Consider the following 17,002-nt stretch of genomic DNA (forward strand, 5'->3'; position numbering starts at 1 on the left):
CACAACATTGGTGAGTCTTCTCATCCCTAAATGTAAAGCCTTGGGAATGCAACAATTCCTTTTGAGCATGAGGCTGTCTGCTCTGAAATGAAATTTTTCACCCAGCAGTGGGCCCTGTTGGGATGCAATTAACTGCCACATAAGCATAATAAAAGAATGGAGTTGGAGCAGCACACAAGGTTAAAAGTCAGTAATGGAGGAAGGAAAACAAAAAAGTAACTAAAACTGTGGATGCTATGCTGTTGTGGGAGTTAGTCTGTAAAAGTATACAAGCTGTTTTTCTCATCTGGGAGGGGGGAATAGAGATAAGAAAAGACCATAATCCATTTAAGTGGGGGGGGGACATGCTGTAGCATGTATTTTAACATGGCTCAACTTAATTTTAGGTTAGGGTTATACCTGTGGTTGCAGGTGTTCCTATCTAAGGAGGTAAACTTTATTTTTTGAAGATGTACATAGTTTTGTGTGTTTGTGCTAAAGTAGTATGGGACAGGGGTGTTTTGAAAATGTATTTTAGGTTTTTGTTTGAGGGTTTTCATTAAAACAAAAAGTTTTGAAAAATGTGACATAGGTTCAAATGGAAATGAGAAGAAACTACTGTATAAAAGATCAGCTTGCCAAACAGTGTGTGTATGTAACACAACAGTTGGAAATACACATTCAAAAAATGTCATGTATATAATAGGTGGGAACAATAGCTATTTATCATAATGGCTATATTGTCCATATTATCTTGAAATGTAAATAGCCTTGCAGGTTTAGACACATTGGGAAAGAAATGAGCATGTGAATTGACAAAGAAGGATTTCAGGCTGAGTATTCAGCAGAATATCAGGAACAAAGGAAAAGGGGAATAATTGTAATTATTAGTGGACCTCCAGTAATGGTAGAAGAGGGAGGAAAAGGATAATAACTGTAGATTTGTGGTAGTAGGAGGCTGTTGGAAAAGGAGGAGGATTATGCTGACATGTATAATGTATATTGCACCAAAAACTGCTGTTATGGAGCTTAAGAAATTTGGGGGGAAATAAATCAGCTTTTAGCAAGGAATATTCCTTATAGGTGGGTACTGGAACTTGATTTAAAATAGCGAAGCTGTATTAGGGGGACCTAGAAGATACAATGTAACAAAAGAGGGTAAATTTCTCAAGACATTTATGAAAATATTTGGTATGGAAGATGTGAATTTAGTAGTAAGAATAACAACAGAATTTACATATTATTCCTGTAAGTACAATAACTGGACTAGTCTAGAAAGATATTATATTTCACATGAACATTTGCATTTAATTGGAAGGTTTGTCACACATCCAGTAACTATTTAAGGTCATGCGTCAATACCAACCAAGATAAAAATGTAGGGTAATGAAGTGAAAATGAGAGACTGGTACTTTCCCACCTACCTGTTAAAAAGAGAGGAATTTAAGGACTGGGCAGTGGAAATTATTTGAGAGTTTGAGAGTTTTTAGGGAACATAGAAGTATTTTTTGAAGTTATAGCTAATGAGTGTGATAAAATGAAAACATTTTAAAAAGGGAAGAAATAAAATAGAAATCTATGATTAAGTAATGGGAATTAATTAGAAGGGCTGACAATGGTTAAGGTATTGCAGAATAAAGGGACTGTCACAGAACAAGAATATGCAGAATGCTAAATAAAAAATACAGGAGTATCTGGATAATGTGAATGAGTTTAGAAAGTTTGCTGTTAAGCAGCTATTTTTAGTAATAACTCCAGAACACAAAAACTTTTAGCATTACAACTTAGGCAGCAGAAAGTAGGAAGGGGTGTTGCCAAACTTAGAGAGCCTATAACAAGAAAAATTACCAGAAATCCTGTAGAAATTTTAGAGATATTTCAGAAATGTTATGAAAAGTTTTATAAAGCAGAGAAATGTGGAAAACAAGAAAGAGCACAAATGGAAATTTTCATGGAAGACCTAATTATACTAAGGTTATAAGTAGATGCGACCCAACAACTAAGTTAAGATAGGAAGGGATGAGATAAAAACTGTGATGTATACTCAATCTTCAGGAAAGTCTCTAGAAACAGATGGTATTTCAGTGGAAGTTAGGAGGGAAGAAAGTGATAAAGATCTGGAAGATTTCCTTTAACAGTATTTTAAAAGGAGAGGAAGTGCAGGCATCTTGGAAGAAAGCTTTGGTGACTGTAATACCCAAGACGGTAAAGACCCCCATCCAACCCTGCTTCATACAGACCCATTTCAATTTTAAACCATGATTATAAGTTGTTTATGTCTATACTAGCTAAAGGAATGGCAAAGGTATTGCAGACATTGACAGATTTGGATCAGTGTGGTTTTTATGGACAGGAGGCAAACATTTGACAACATTAATAAAACTATTATGATTCAGAGGGAAGCAGCATTTAAGAAAATACTGCTGCTGTTGATGGGTTTTGATGTAGAGAAAGCATTTGACTGTAAACTGGGATTTTGAGTAAGGCAATGGAATTATTTGCTTTCTCCGATACAATAACAAAGTTAATTAGGTGGCTATATGAAGGATTGGAGACGGAAATTAAAGTGGGCAAGTTCTCTCTAATAAATTGTTTGAACAAAGGAACTAGGCAGGGGTGTCCCCTTTTCTCTCTTATTTCCTTTGTATTTTGAAACATTGGTAATGCAAATAAGGGATTCCAAAATGTACGGATATAGTTGGTATGGTAATCATGGAAAGTTGACTTTATTTCCAGATGCTGTTATTTTGTACCTGATGGATCCAGAAAAGGACATCTCAGTGTTGTGGAACATTTTGAGACAGTTTCAGGTCTTTTTGGAATGTAGAAATTAATAAAGATTAAACAAAGGGAATAGCAATAAATTATTTACTCCCACATGAGTTGGTTCAACAATTATGGATTGAAAAGGCTTATGTTATGGCAGCTAAGGATATGTGGGAAGAGTTTAAACCAGAGGTAATACAATCACTGAGAAACTGGAAGCTTTTGTTTATGAATATAGATAGTAAAATACAAGTGTTTTAGTCCCTTTAATGATTTATACAGGCCAGGCATATCTTATCAACCAGAGGAAAAGTTGTGGACAGAAATTAATAAAGGGTTGAAGGAATCTATCTGGGAAGGGAGGAGGGCAAGAGTTAAGTGGGATAAATTGATCCTTCCAGTAGAACAAGGTGGTTTAGGATTACCTGATCTGAAGTGATACTTTAGAGCTACACAGTTAAGACTCGTATGCATAACACAAGCAGAAGGCTATAATTCAAAATGGAAAGGAAAAATAGTTAAAGGGGGGAGTCCAAGAAGTATAGAGTGTGGGATTTTGTATGCATACCTTTAAGGATAATAACCATACAGAAAATTATATTCATAAAGTAGCAGAAACTCTTCTAAGACCTAAACCAACACGAGAATGAAGAAATAAGATTTTGCCAATAGGGATGACTACAAGTAGGAGTACAGAAAATAGGAAAGAGGGGGTTGGAATTTACAGGAGAAAATTGGTAAAGGAACCAAGGATTGAGAGTAAATAACTAGAGAGGGAAAGGTAATAAAGTAGGACAACTCCAAGAAGGATGGGCTGCAGGGTAAAGACTGCCTTCCGTACCAGGGATTGATATCTGGGTTTAGGCAAAGAGAAAGGATTAGGGAATCTTACGTAAAATACCTGGTCTGCTGGGGTTCTAGTTGAATCTAGAACAGAAGCTGCTTTTAAAAAAGGGATCATTAGTAGGGCATGTAAAATGTTGCATGATAAATATAAGAAAAAGTCAGTGAAGCTTTGAAAAATTGGGAAGAGACTGGAAAAGCAACCTACAAGAGAACAATGGAAAGGCATATATATGGCTCCCAAGTATGCCAAGTCCAAAATGTTTAGAATCTTTGTTTGGAAGTGTTTGAAGTCTTGCTTGGGGTATAAAAATGCTTAGGCAAAGAATTTTTTGTTTGTTAAAACAGCAAATGTTGGAGGTGTTATGAGGAAGAAAGCGGCAACTAGGAATGTGTTTCTGAAAGTGTAGTGAGTTGATGGATTTTAAAAATTCCTTGCAGAGTACTCTGTCAGAAATATTGGATTAGTAACTGAAGATATGATTTTTTTGAGCTAGGACACAGTATCTTAATTGCCTAGACATTGTAAGGCCTTGTTAACTTTAATTATGTTGGCTGCCAAAAAACAATTGGTAGAAAATGGAAATCCAAGTCTAAATCAACTGCATTAATAATAGATTTTTATAAACATATAAAAGAACTGGAAGAGGGATGTTTAGAAAAGGTAATGTACAAATTACATGTGAATAAATGGAAATTGTGGGAACAATACATGCAGAATAATGTTGAGGAGGAGTGAGGTTTAAGAGAAGACAAGAATTCAGCAATTTGTGTGATGTTGGAGTGGTGGTGATTGCAAAGAAAAGATATGTGATGTATATAATTAATGCAAGTGGAAAAATGTTAGTGTTGTTTCTTTCTTTTCTGTTAATGTATGTTTGCCTATGTCGTAAGTGAATAAAGGTGCTAAAATCATTTCACCAAGTAAAAATGGCCTTTAACATAAGTAACTGCAGTAAATCCCTTGCAGCTTCAGCATTGCCCACAAAGTATATCCCTCCTGACAGACTCTGATCTTTAAATGAAAATCACGTTTTCACTACTAAATCAAACAAGCACTTTGATACTTCTCTGTACTCCTGTCAAGTAGCTGAAATGTGGAACTTGCTTCCACCATACCTAAGAAAATCTTGCCAATCACTCCTCTTACAAAAGTTAAAAATCCCCTTATCCTCCTTAGATCTGTTTGTACATTATCTGCATACCTACATCTAAACTGCCCAGATTTTCACAGAATGTGCACATTTTTTACACATATGTTTAGTCTGTTCCTCATAAAATTTCTGTTTTTTTCTGACAAGTCATTGAGCACTGACGTCACTAAATAACAGATATTTGAGTTTCAGACTTTATATCATTCAAAAATGCATGTTAATGCAGAACCTATGATTCTCTCAACTTTCTAAGTTTATATGTGCAATACTTAAAATCTGTCCCTATTTTTTTTGCCTTTGACCCCCCCCCCCCCCATTAGTTTTGGCTTTGTCCGGCTTTTTTTGTGCTAAGAGGTTGAGAGGATGCCTGCATAGCTAAACCACTATAAAATGTTCCTAATCATCTCCATACTCTGCAGCTTACTGTGGGACACACACTTACTCCTGTTTTCTCTCTCTTCATAAATCACCATCCACCATGCAACACTTCTGTCACATCTGTCAGCCAGTTTGCAGAATATATAATATTCAATGTTAAATTAATTGTAGTATTTAACATCATAGTTTTCTCAAGCTGTTTGAATTCATAAATGCTCTCTCTTAGTTGTTTTTATTTCAGTTACTTTAACTTCAGTGGTGCTGTGTGCTCAGTGTTCTCTTGTTTTGTAGAAACTTTCTCCCAGCATTCTCTGGAAAAAGGGCTCTTGGCTCACCAGCTATCCTTGTAAGCAAACAGAAAATGCAGTTGTTAGTGTTTTTGAAGAAGATTGGTTTTCAGCGTTTTTTCCCTGTCTTGCATATTCATAGGTTTATACTAAGCTAAGCACCGTCAAGGTCCTTTACAAGCCTAGCCATGCAGCTCAACCCAGTTTTGTCCTCAAGTTCCATGGATACCTGTATGTGGAGTATGATCGTGAAGAGAGAGAGTTATGGGGGGGTATATTAGTTTACTTACTGTCAGCCTTTGTCCATCAGAGACATGGAAGCCAGATCAGGGGTGAATTTGTGATTTCCCATTCAGTGATCAAGGTTTTGTTTGAAATTAGGTCTGGGGTGAACTCTGCTTTACAGAGATGGGAGGTTATTAAATAGCACTGATATATTTTGAGAGACGTATCAGTCTGTCCAGTACATTTTACTTATGTTGCAGGCAAAGTTCAGGTCCCTAGATCTAGTGTTTCTTGTACTGTTTGTTTTGCAGATGTGCATGAGATCTGTCAGAGATGGATCTGAGGATGCTTTCAATGCCAGACATAGATCACCTCTCTGTGACCTTTAGGTAACAGGGGACAGAGATAGGGCCATAAGGTGATCTGTCTAGGACAGGGTATTCATACCCTGGAGTCTTCTGGAGAGGAACATTTGAGGGCATTCCAACTGTTGCAGGTGGCTGGTTAGGTACATATCAAAGGGGGCATTGTACTCAATGATGTCTGTTAAGGGGTGAGTAGAGTGGTGCTACAACTTCCATGGACCTGGATGTCATACCTGTGCTTATGGGTTGGGTGATGGATTGATTTTCTTAGTCTTGGCTGTGTATTTGTCAAAATCCAGATTACTGTCTACATGTGTTCCCAGATCCCTAACCGTCGGGTCACCTCTTAGGGATATTTCGTCAGTGGAGCAGTTAGATTGGGCATTATAATGCACTTCTTCACATTGAGTCTTAATCCATGGCTTTGACATCATGTTTGAAGTGCATCCTCTTGTGGGATGTTATTGACATGAAGGGAATCTATGACGGCTCCCAATTTACAATCATCTGTGAACTTGGTGAGCCAGGGGCATTTGACATTAGCCTTGATTTCTGAGAAGTAGATGACAAACAGGAGCTGGGACAACAGTGAGCCCTGGGAAAGTCCAGTGGTGACCAGTCTCCTGGTGGAGGTGGTTTCGCTGACCCTGGCATCTTAGGACAGTCTGACAGCAGTAAGCATTCCTACGAGTTATGTTGGAATTTATACCCAATTCTGAGAGTTTGTCAGCAATACCTGAGTGAGGTATTGAATAGAAAGCCTTGGCCAGGTCAAGGTAGGAGGTATGCACCATTTTCCCGTCATCCATAGCCATGGTGACCCTGTCAAAGTATACTAGGTTGAGTATGCAAGATCTTCCCTTAACAAAGCTAAACTGGGATGCGTCAGTGTCTATAGTTTGCCAATGTCCTTGTTGATCATTTTCATGGTAATTTGTTCCATGGCTTTGCATGTTAGACTTGTCGGACTTGATAGGTCTGTAGTTCCTGGGGTCATTTGATGGTCCAGCCTTGTGAATAAAGATGACTGTTGCAGTCCTGTACTCACCTGGCACATAACCTACTTTGAGGTTGTAGTTGGAGTGCCTCAAGTGGTCCTACTAGGTCATGTTTTAAGCTGTTTAGGATGCAACTGGGGATATTGTCCGGGCCCACTGAGCAGTGGATTTTGGTTTTGGTGAGTGCCTCCAGGACCTGCTTCCCAGTTGATAGTAGGGAGGGATATGCTAGAAGGCATTTCACAAGGGGGTGAAGTTAAAGCAAAATTTATCAGGCCATAGATTTGCTGCATCACTGTGATCAGTGAAGGCTATGCCATTTCCCACAAGTCCTGCACACTGCTGACTATTACCTAGGAGTAGTGCAAGCTGTTACCTATTGCCTGATTTTAGTCTGCTGCTTGATGTTTAAGTTGCTGTGACCTACACATTTCTGTGCTTCACTTGGCAGGGATTCACAGAACTGTGAAGCAGTATTTTTGGCCTTAGTGAGCGCTTCCAGGACCTGGTCCTTGTTGATACTTAGAGGGATGTGCTGGAAGGGATTTTACAGGGGGTAATGGGGGAAATGATGGTGACGTTAGAGCTAAATTTATCAGACAGTAGATTTGCTCTGTCATCTTGGTCAGTGAAGGTTGTACCATTTACCATTTTTGCAGACTGCTGAGTGTTACCTTTCAGGTTCCTGACATAGGTGAAGATGGCCTTGTGAACGTCCTTAGCCTGAGAGGCTATCCTGATCTCATGTTTGGCCTTGTTGGACTTTATTAGACCTCCTAGTTTCTTGCTTAGTTGAATGAGAACACATCTGTTATACATATACAATACATATGTTTTTTAATCATATGGTTATATAAGCTGTAAAAGTGTTTTGTGTTTTCTGGAGAAAACTGAAGGTTTTATTTACCTTTATTAACTGTGTGTGTTTTTTTTAAAAATAAACTAATTCAGTGTGACATCACATGAAATGATTGGTTGGTTGGTTTTGCTTACATCACTCTATTTAAACCAAGTTGTTTGTATCCCATGTAACTCTGAGGAAGCCATATTTTAATGGTGAAAGCGCTTAATTTATGGGACTTGCTTTTTTCTGCTCGTGTCATTAAAGTGGAGTTTCTCGGCCTGTTTTGGGTCGGTTTGTTTTTTAGTTTTTGTTTATGAAAGGTTAACGCTTTCACAATCAAAATGACCGCTTCATTAGACCATTAACAGAAGTACACATAACATAATATTAAAATAAAAAGCAACCTATGAAACCATCTATGCATTAAAACTAACCAATCATTGTAAAATATGTTAATTCATTGTCTTAAAATAATGCATGCCACAAAATTAAAAAAGCAGCTCCTCGTGTCTTCAATCAAATGCTTTATTTTCTGCTATCTTCTCCTAGTCTTACTTCTACTAAATGAAAATACCACAGTGGTTTTTATATGTCTAATGAGTTTCATACTACTGTCTGTAGTAAGGCTTAGGAAATGTAATGTTTTTTGTTTTACATTCCCTTTTTGTAAATTGTGATTGTTGGCAACTGTCAAACATTTTGTATTTCGTTTGTAAATCTTTTTAAAAAAATTTTGTAATCTTTTTTCTACTATTGTTATGGAGCTTTTCTCCATGGGTCTCCGCTGAAAATGGGCTACAGCCAAACTCTACCCGTTTAACAAATGTAAAATAAAATAAATAAATATGTAAAAAGTTGATGATTGGCTATGACAACTGCTTTTTTTTTAATTTTGTGGACTGGGTGATTTTAAGACGATGAATTAACATATTTTACAATGATTGGTTGGTTTTAACGCATAGATGGTTTGATAGGTTGCTTTTTATTTTAAATGTTGTGGTATGTGTACTTTTGTTAATGGCCTGATGAAGCAGTCATTTTGATTGTGAAAGCACTATCCTTAAAAAGTTCATTTGGATTATTCGGCTGTGTGTCGGTTTATCCTGCCTTTCCCCTTAATCATTTATATAATTTGGAGGGTCAATAGATGTTCTTCGTGTTTCACTGTTGCTGTCATCACACTTGGATTATCTGCCGCAGGTAGCCCTCAGTTAGCCCGAATACCAGAGACTTAGTATTTCTGTGTCAGATGCTGTCGCTCCAGGACTGACGTCAGGTCGTCAGGGGTATAAAAACAGGCAGCCGATGCCATTACATCCGTCTTTCTTGCCAAGGAGCCCGAAGCAGAAGCAGTTCGCAAGTGCCAGTCGGCCACTATGTGAATTTTTGTTTACGAATTTAATAACCCTGAAGTCTTCTAAAGCTAAGTACCCTGTTGGGGATCCTTTTTTCTTGCTCTAACCGATGTCAAAAAAAGTTAACAATTGTATTACCTGTGGAAAGCAAATACCTCACAGAGATTTTCATTCTTACTGTGTCACCTGTTTAGGCCCAGACCACAACGTCCCTCACTGTCGGTTTTGTGCCTTATGTAACGCCCGAACTATTTGTCATTGGGCTCTCTTTGTCGCTAAATTCTTTCACTCTCAATCTCCGTATTCTTAAATGGCTTTGGTAAGCCATCCGATTACCGATATTCCAAAAAAACGTAAAAATAAAGACAGAGACAGACCACATAGGTCCAAAACTGCAGACAACGCTTCCGTTAAGCCAGTCGCCAGTCCGCCGGTACTCAGTGAGGCACTTTCGCAGCGCCTGATGCCCACTTCAGTGGATTCGCAGGCCTCTACTGAAACCCATTTGGAGTCTGCTATGCCGCGAGACTCATCGACTATGGAATTTGGAGATGTCTCTACCTTGGATGGGTCCAGAGCTGCTGAGCAGGCACCGGCTTCTGTGGCATTTATTCACTCAACCGATTTTCGACTCAAACCAATGACTTCTTTTTTAACCAAAACTACCGAGTTTCTTAGGCCCAGAGTATGCACTGTGCCTAGAAAACCGACGACCAAAGCACATACACCTGCTCCCATGCCACAAAAACAACTGCTTAGAATGGCTGAAGACCTTATTACGCTGATTAGGGGAAGTCAGCCTTCCCCTGCTAAGAGACTGAGTCCAGTCCCCTTCAGCTTCTACAGACCAGGGGGTCCGATGACTCTGAAATTTCTGATTATGAAGATATGCCTTTATCTGCTTATGGGGATTCAGATGCAGAGGAATCCATTCCCTCTGCCTTCCCTCCAGAGGATTTTTCTTTTGGTGAAACCTTGCATACTTTACAAGAGCATTTCCACTGGGAATGCCAAGACTATCCTCAGTAAAAAAAGAGACTCAGAGAATTTCTAGAGCTGCCTCAATACAGGCCCTTAGCAGTACAATCTGTCCTGGATGTTGTGGATGATGTTTTTATGGAATCCAGTATTACTCCTGACACTTTACCACCTGCCCCTAGGAAACCAGACAGGTACTACAGAGTACCTGACACTCACAAATTTCTTTTCAAGAATCCTACTGCTGACCCAGAGATCATTTCCCAGGGGCCTAAAGGTCTCAAGGCTACTACAGCCAAGAATCACACCCCTTCAGATAGGGATTCCAGAGCTTTGGACAGATGGGGTAAGAAGGTATATACCTCTACAACTCTTGCTATTAGGACATTGAATTGTCTTTCACCTGCCGAAGTACCAGCAACATATTATGGAACTTATTAAACAAAAAGTGGCAACCTTTTCAGACTGTGTAGAAAGTAAAGAATTGCAGGAGCGTATGCACTCTGCAAGCCAAGTCAGCAAGCAAACTTTGCAGTGTGGCTTTGATGCCCTAGAAGCATCTTGCTGGGCAGCTGTCACTGGCTCTGTTTGAGAAGACATGCTTGGCTGAATGAACAGACCTTGCCAGACCATCCATGTCAAATCAAAGTTACTAGACGCTCCTTTGAATAAGGACTGTTTGTTCGGCACCAAAGCAGAAGAGGTCCTTAAAAAGATGGAAGGAAAAGCTAAGTCTATGCAGACTGTTAAAGATTTCTTACAAGTGCAACCCCCTAGATTCAGTAGGCATTGCCCTTCCAAACACTGGTCCTTTCCAGCTCCCTCCAGGCCTTCTCACACCAGACCTAGGGGAAACAGACCACCCAGTCTTTAGTCTCAGGGTATGCAGAGATCTAAGCAATGGCATGCCCCCACTCTTAAAGCAGGGAGTGGTAAGCCACCTCCTTACGGAAAAGCTCACAATGACTTCTTTACTCCACTCCCCAGCCCTGCCCAATTGCTTGTGCCCTTAGGAGGAAAACTTGCCCTTCATGCAAAAAATTGGATGTCCATCACTCAGGACCGGTGGGTTCTCAACATTGTATCCCAGGGGTACAAATTTTATTTCCATTCAGTGCCAACCTCAAGCGGGTTTCCAGATCTTCCTCTAATCCATTGGGCAGAGGCTCAAAATCAAGTACTTTCCCTGCTCAATATCAGAGCTATTCAGCCGGTTGCAGTGGAACAGAGGGGTCAAGGATTCTATTCCAGACTCTTCCTGGTACCCAGGAAAGAGGGCTCTTGGCGCCCAATCCTGGATCTTTCCATTCTGAACACCTTCCTGGTAGTACCAAAATTCAAAATGCTTTACCTGCAACAGCTTCTTCCTATGCTAGCCAAGGATGCCTGGTTAGTCACCCTAGACTTAAAAGAAGCCTATCTGCATATCCCCGTAAGGAAATCATGCAGGAAGTATCTACATTTCAGGGCAGGGTCTATACATTATCAGTTCTCTGCACTTCCCTTTGGCTTATCTGCTGTGCCCAGAGTATTCACAAAATCCCTGGCTCCAGCCATTGCATACTGCAGGCAAAGAAATATCCAAATTTACCCATACTTGGACGACAGCCTGATTCAGGCGGACAGTCAGGAATTGCTGCTGCAGCACCTGACATTTTGTGAAAAACCTTTTCACTTCCTTGGGGTATAACATCAATGGAACAAAATCAAAACTGGTAAACAGTCAAAAGACTGTATTCCTGGGAGTAAGCTTGGACACAACTTCCCAGATGGCATTCCTCGCCTCAGAAAAACAAGTCTATCTGACAGACTACTTCAAACAAATGGCCACCAGAACCCAGCTATCCGCAAGAAAAGTACTGCAAGCCCTAAGGTTCATGGCCTCATGTGTACTGATGATTCCATATGCAAGACTGCATATGAGGAAACTCCAATGGTACATAAAAAGTCTTTGCCAACATTCTCAGGACCTGGAAACAGTCATTCCTATCATACCCTGTCTAAGGGCAGAGTTCCTCTGATGGGCAGAAGCATGCAGCCACAACAAGGGACTGCCATTTACTCAACCCAAGCCACCCAGACCCTAACCACAGATGCATCAGACTATGCCTGGGGGGCACACATGGACGGAATATGTATTCAGGGCCACTGGAGCACAAGTCAAATTCATCTGCACATCAACCAAAAAGAGATGCTAGCTGTACAGAATGCCCTGACAGCTTTCAGAGCCCTAATCTTTCCAGAACAACTGCTAATAAAAACAGACAACACCACAGTTATGTGGTACATCAACAAGCAGAGGGGAACCCATTCCTACCCACTCTGCAGGCTAGCCATGGCCCTGTGGAACACGGCCTTGGACATTCAAGTCCATCTGCAAGTAAGCAGAAATCTCCTAGACCCACACGAGTGGCAGTTGGAGCACAGCACCTTCAACCTTTTGATCCAGAAATGGGGGGACCCCAGAGGTGGATCTCTCTGCCTCCCCCTACAACCACCAGCTCAGCAAATTCTGCATCAGGAATTCTCACAGCAGGGCCTGGAAAGTGGATGCCCTATCTTTTCAGTGGATAAATCGATCTATGCCTTTCCTCCTCTGCCCCTCCTTTCAAGAGTATTACTCAAGGTAAAACAGGACAGACCAAGGACAATTCTGATTGCCCCGGACTGGCCACTCCAGCACTGGTACCCACACCTGCACTGCCTGACATTGCTGCCACCCAGGCACCTACACCAGAATCCAACCCTCCTCTCTCAGCAGGAGGGATGGATTTTGCATCCACAACTGCAAACCTTAAATCTTGCATCCTGGCATATTCTTTGAATTCTCCCTCAGCGACCTTAAGCAAACAGGTGCTGGACGTCATTCTTGAAGCCAGAAAACCCAGTACAAGAAAATCCTATGCTGATAAGTAGAAAAGGTTCTGCTCATGGATTCAATCTAAAGGAGAGGACACAACACTGCCCTCTCTGCCTCTTATCCTGGATTACTTAGCAGATCTACTCTACAAAGGCCTGTCTTTCTCCTCCATTAAGATACATGCCTCAGCCATTTCTGCTCATTACAACACTGAGCCACCTCTCTTCTCGCACCCTCTTATCAAACAGTTCCTGAGAGGGGCAAATAACTTAGGCCACCAAGGAGAGCAACCTACCCCTACTTGGGACCTTAACTTTGTACTGGAAAAGCTCACACTCCCCCCCGCCTCCCCCTTTGAACCTGCTGCATCAGCAGAGTTAAAATTCCTCTCTTGGAAAACAGCCTTGCTTCTAGCCATTACTTCAGCTAGAAGAGTGTCTGAGCTACAAGCACTGATGTCTGTGGAACCCTTCATTATTTTCCATGCTGACAGGGTTTCCCTCAGGACTAAACCTTCCTTTATGCCTAAAGTGGTGTCCAGTGTGGCTCTCAATCAATCCATCCATTTGCCAACCTTCTTCCCTAATCCTCAAAATAAAGGGGAAAAGATCCTGCACTCCTTGGACATGCACAGCTCAGATTCTACCTTGATAGGACTAAGCCCTTCAGAAAATCTGATCAGCTACTAGTCAGCTTTGCAACAGGGGCAGAGGGCAAGGCCATTTCAAAACAAACTATTTCCAAATGGATAGTACACTGCATCCATTTCTGTTACAAGCACCATGGGAAACCAACCCCTCTGGGGGTCAGAACACATTCCAGTAGGGCAACATCTTACCTATACAGCATTTCCCAGGGGAGTCCCTACCAGGAACATCCTGGGGGCTGCTACCTGGAGTTCTGTACACACCTTCATCAAGCATTAGCACCTCCCTATCTTTTCCAAATCCAGAGCAGGATTTGCTTCAGCTGTTTTGCAAGGCATACTATCCAGCCCTAACTCTTCTTGACTGGCTCCACCCTTCTTCAGCTTTGGGAATCAACCCAAGTGTGATGACTGCAACAGTGAATACACTCTTAACATCTACATTTATGGTAAGTGTACACAACTGTACTTTTGAACAATTATGTAAAGATAGCAAAGATTTGAAGGGTCACAGTTCAGTCCATTCTGCCTTTTCTGCACTGCTCTGTAGATCTTCAGGACCCATACTGTCATATCAAAATAAACGATCCAGAAGACCTCACTGCTTTCAGCTGTGAGACAGTTATTACCGATTCAGAGCTCTGCCCTTTTGGACTCACCAGAGGCCCTTGGGTGTTTATCAAATGCATGGCAGTAATCGCAGCTCACTTGAGACTGAAGGGATTCCAGGTGTTTCCATATCTAGACTACTGGCTTCTAATTGTCCCATCCAAGCATCAACTAACATGCCAGGGGCTATTTGCTCCAGATCTCAGACTCCTTGGGCATTACAATAAATTTTGCCAAATCAAAACTTACTCCAATTCAGAGCATGGAATTTATCGGGACAGTTTTAGACACATCTACACAGATAGCATCCTTGCCTATCCACTGCATTATTTCTGTCAGGAATCAGGTTCAGGCTATTCTCTGTCTTTTCAGCAAGATTAGTGCTTCAAACTCTGGGGTCAGTTGCAGCTGCAATAGTAGTACTTCCTTTGGCATGCTTCTTTATTTGAGTTCTCCAATGAACTGTAGATGTACAGTGATCCATTGCACATCATCCGTCAGCAGCGCCGGTTAGTTGGGGTATACTATTCCCGGCCCCACAAAGTCTGCACTGTAAATTTTCCCTTAGAACTAGGCAAGCCTTAATGCAAGTGCTTCAGATCAGCTGCTCTTATTGCAGCACTTGCAAAACAGAAATCAGCACTTGTCCTGATCTCCTAGGCAGCACTATTATTCTCCAAATTTCATAGGCAGCACTATTATAATATAGCATAAGACCCCCGATCGTCCACAGGACTTAAGTTCAATTTACTCTTCAAAGCATGTCCAGAGGTCAGCTTCAGGTGTACTCTCCAGTTCATCTGGTGGAATTGGGCATCCTGAGGCAATGTCACAACTGCCTCATGTATACAGACAACCCTCTCCTCTTACCTCTAGACACAAACACTTGTGAGAGATGCAAATACACAGCTAGACTGGAGGCTAAGTACTCTCAACCCATGACTGTAACAGTCAAGAGGATAAGGGACACACTTGCATCACACCACCTGTCACACATGAATCTGCAAAACAAGCACCGGCAAAACATACGCATAAATACACAGAAACATATTCGGAGGCACTAGGTACCAGTCTGAAAAAGAAACCGTGCCCTCCAAAGCAGACAAGCAAGCAACCTGCACCCCCCAAACACAAGCCAGAAAACACATAATTCACCTCAGCAGTGTGCCTCACAACAGCCCTTAATGCAAAACACCATACCTAACACGCTAGTAATAGGAGACTCTATAGTAAGGCACACAGATGTTCCACTCACCAGGCTGAACAAGGAGAAGGTTACTGTCAGCTGCTTGTCGGGTGCTCGGATCCGCCACATAACACAAGCACTTAGGTCACTCCAGAACAAGTACAAGTACGACGCTGTCATTGTACATGTTGGTATGAATGATCTAAGACGTACCTTCCTGGACTGCATGAAAAGAGACATTGAGGAGCTCTCTGATCATGTAGCCCAAGCTGGTATGACCCTGACCTTGAGTAGCATACTACCTTCACCTACAATGATACCACAATACAAAGACAAAATGATCAATTTCAACAATTGGCTAAGCTTCTGGTGTCATTCTAAGGGGATCCAGTGTCTGTCTGCCTGGGATGACATGATAGACAAGCCTCACTGTTTTGCCAGAGATGGGTTGCACCTGTCACACCTAGGTTTTCGAATACTGGCCAAGGCTCTTGCCATCCCCATAGTGCCTTTTTTAGGCAAGGCTCAAAGGACAAACCAACCACCATAACCAGCACAGGTAACCAAAAACTAAGTGTAATGCTACTCAACGCCAGAAGTCTCCACCTCAAAATGCACACACTCGAGGCTCTCCTCAGCATGGAGAAAATCGGTGTTTGTGCAGTGACGGAAACCTGGTTCAAGGCTCAAGAGAGCACCCCAGCACTGCCAGGTTACAATTCATATCATACCTTCCAGCCTCAGTTACCGGATCGCAGTACAAAGGGCGGAGATGTGTCCATATTTCATCAAGGATGCCCATATCTCCAGGTTAGTAGCGCAGCATGATGCCCCAGAGATCATCCATGCGCAACTCTCAGCAGGCAAAACCACATTTTAAGTCGTAGCCGGTTATAGATCGTCCACCATGTCCCAAGATGCTCAATCTGCATTCCTTGAGACATTGGAAAATATAAAGGTCCTACCAAACACCATAATCTTGGGTGATTTCAACTACCCTGGTATAGACTGGGCGAACTACCAATGTTCCAACTCCTATGCTCAGCGATTCATAGAATTTATAAATTCCAATGCCCTTGAACAACTAGTATGTTCCCCCACTAGAGGGGACAACATATTGGATTTAATCATCACAAATATGGGCGCCCACTGTACCACACCCGTTATCACTCCCTCCTTGGTCAGATCCGACCACAAACTGATAACCCTGGACATCCTCACCCGTCCACCTCCCCCAGTCAAAAAAAAAACATAGTAAAAAACCTTTCCAAAGCAAACTTCAAACTACTTGCATCCGAAGTGGAAAGCTTCACTATTCCCTTGCAGAAGGATAATGATATCCAGGATGCAGAATCCAACACCAAGGCACTCTATATGCATCTTCAGGATTGCATGGACCGTGCTATCCCAAATAAAACCAAGACTCCTTCCTCAAGCAAGAAGAAACCAGTCTGGTGGACCCCGGCCATAAGCAAACTTTACAATAAAAGGAGGAGACTTGTACAAAAAAAGGCCAAATCTCAAGTAGA

At 41.5% G+C, this 17,002-nt stretch overlaps 1 protein-coding gene across 3 annotated transcripts in view; it reads left to right on the forward strand.

The window, feature by feature from the left end:
• PXN (paxillin) overlaps positions 1 to 17,002 on the forward strand; it is a 1,651,517-nt gene that overhangs the window by 1,345,435 nt on the left and 289,080 nt on the right. The window lies entirely within an intron of this gene.

This window comes from Protopterus annectens, chromosome 4.part0 (genome assembly GCF_019279795.1).
Source record: "Protopterus annectens isolate FY-2018-M chromosome 4.part0, PAN1.0, whole genome shotgun sequence".
Lineage (NCBI taxonomy): Eukaryota > Metazoa > Chordata > Ceratodontiformes > Protopteridae > Protopterus > Protopterus annectens.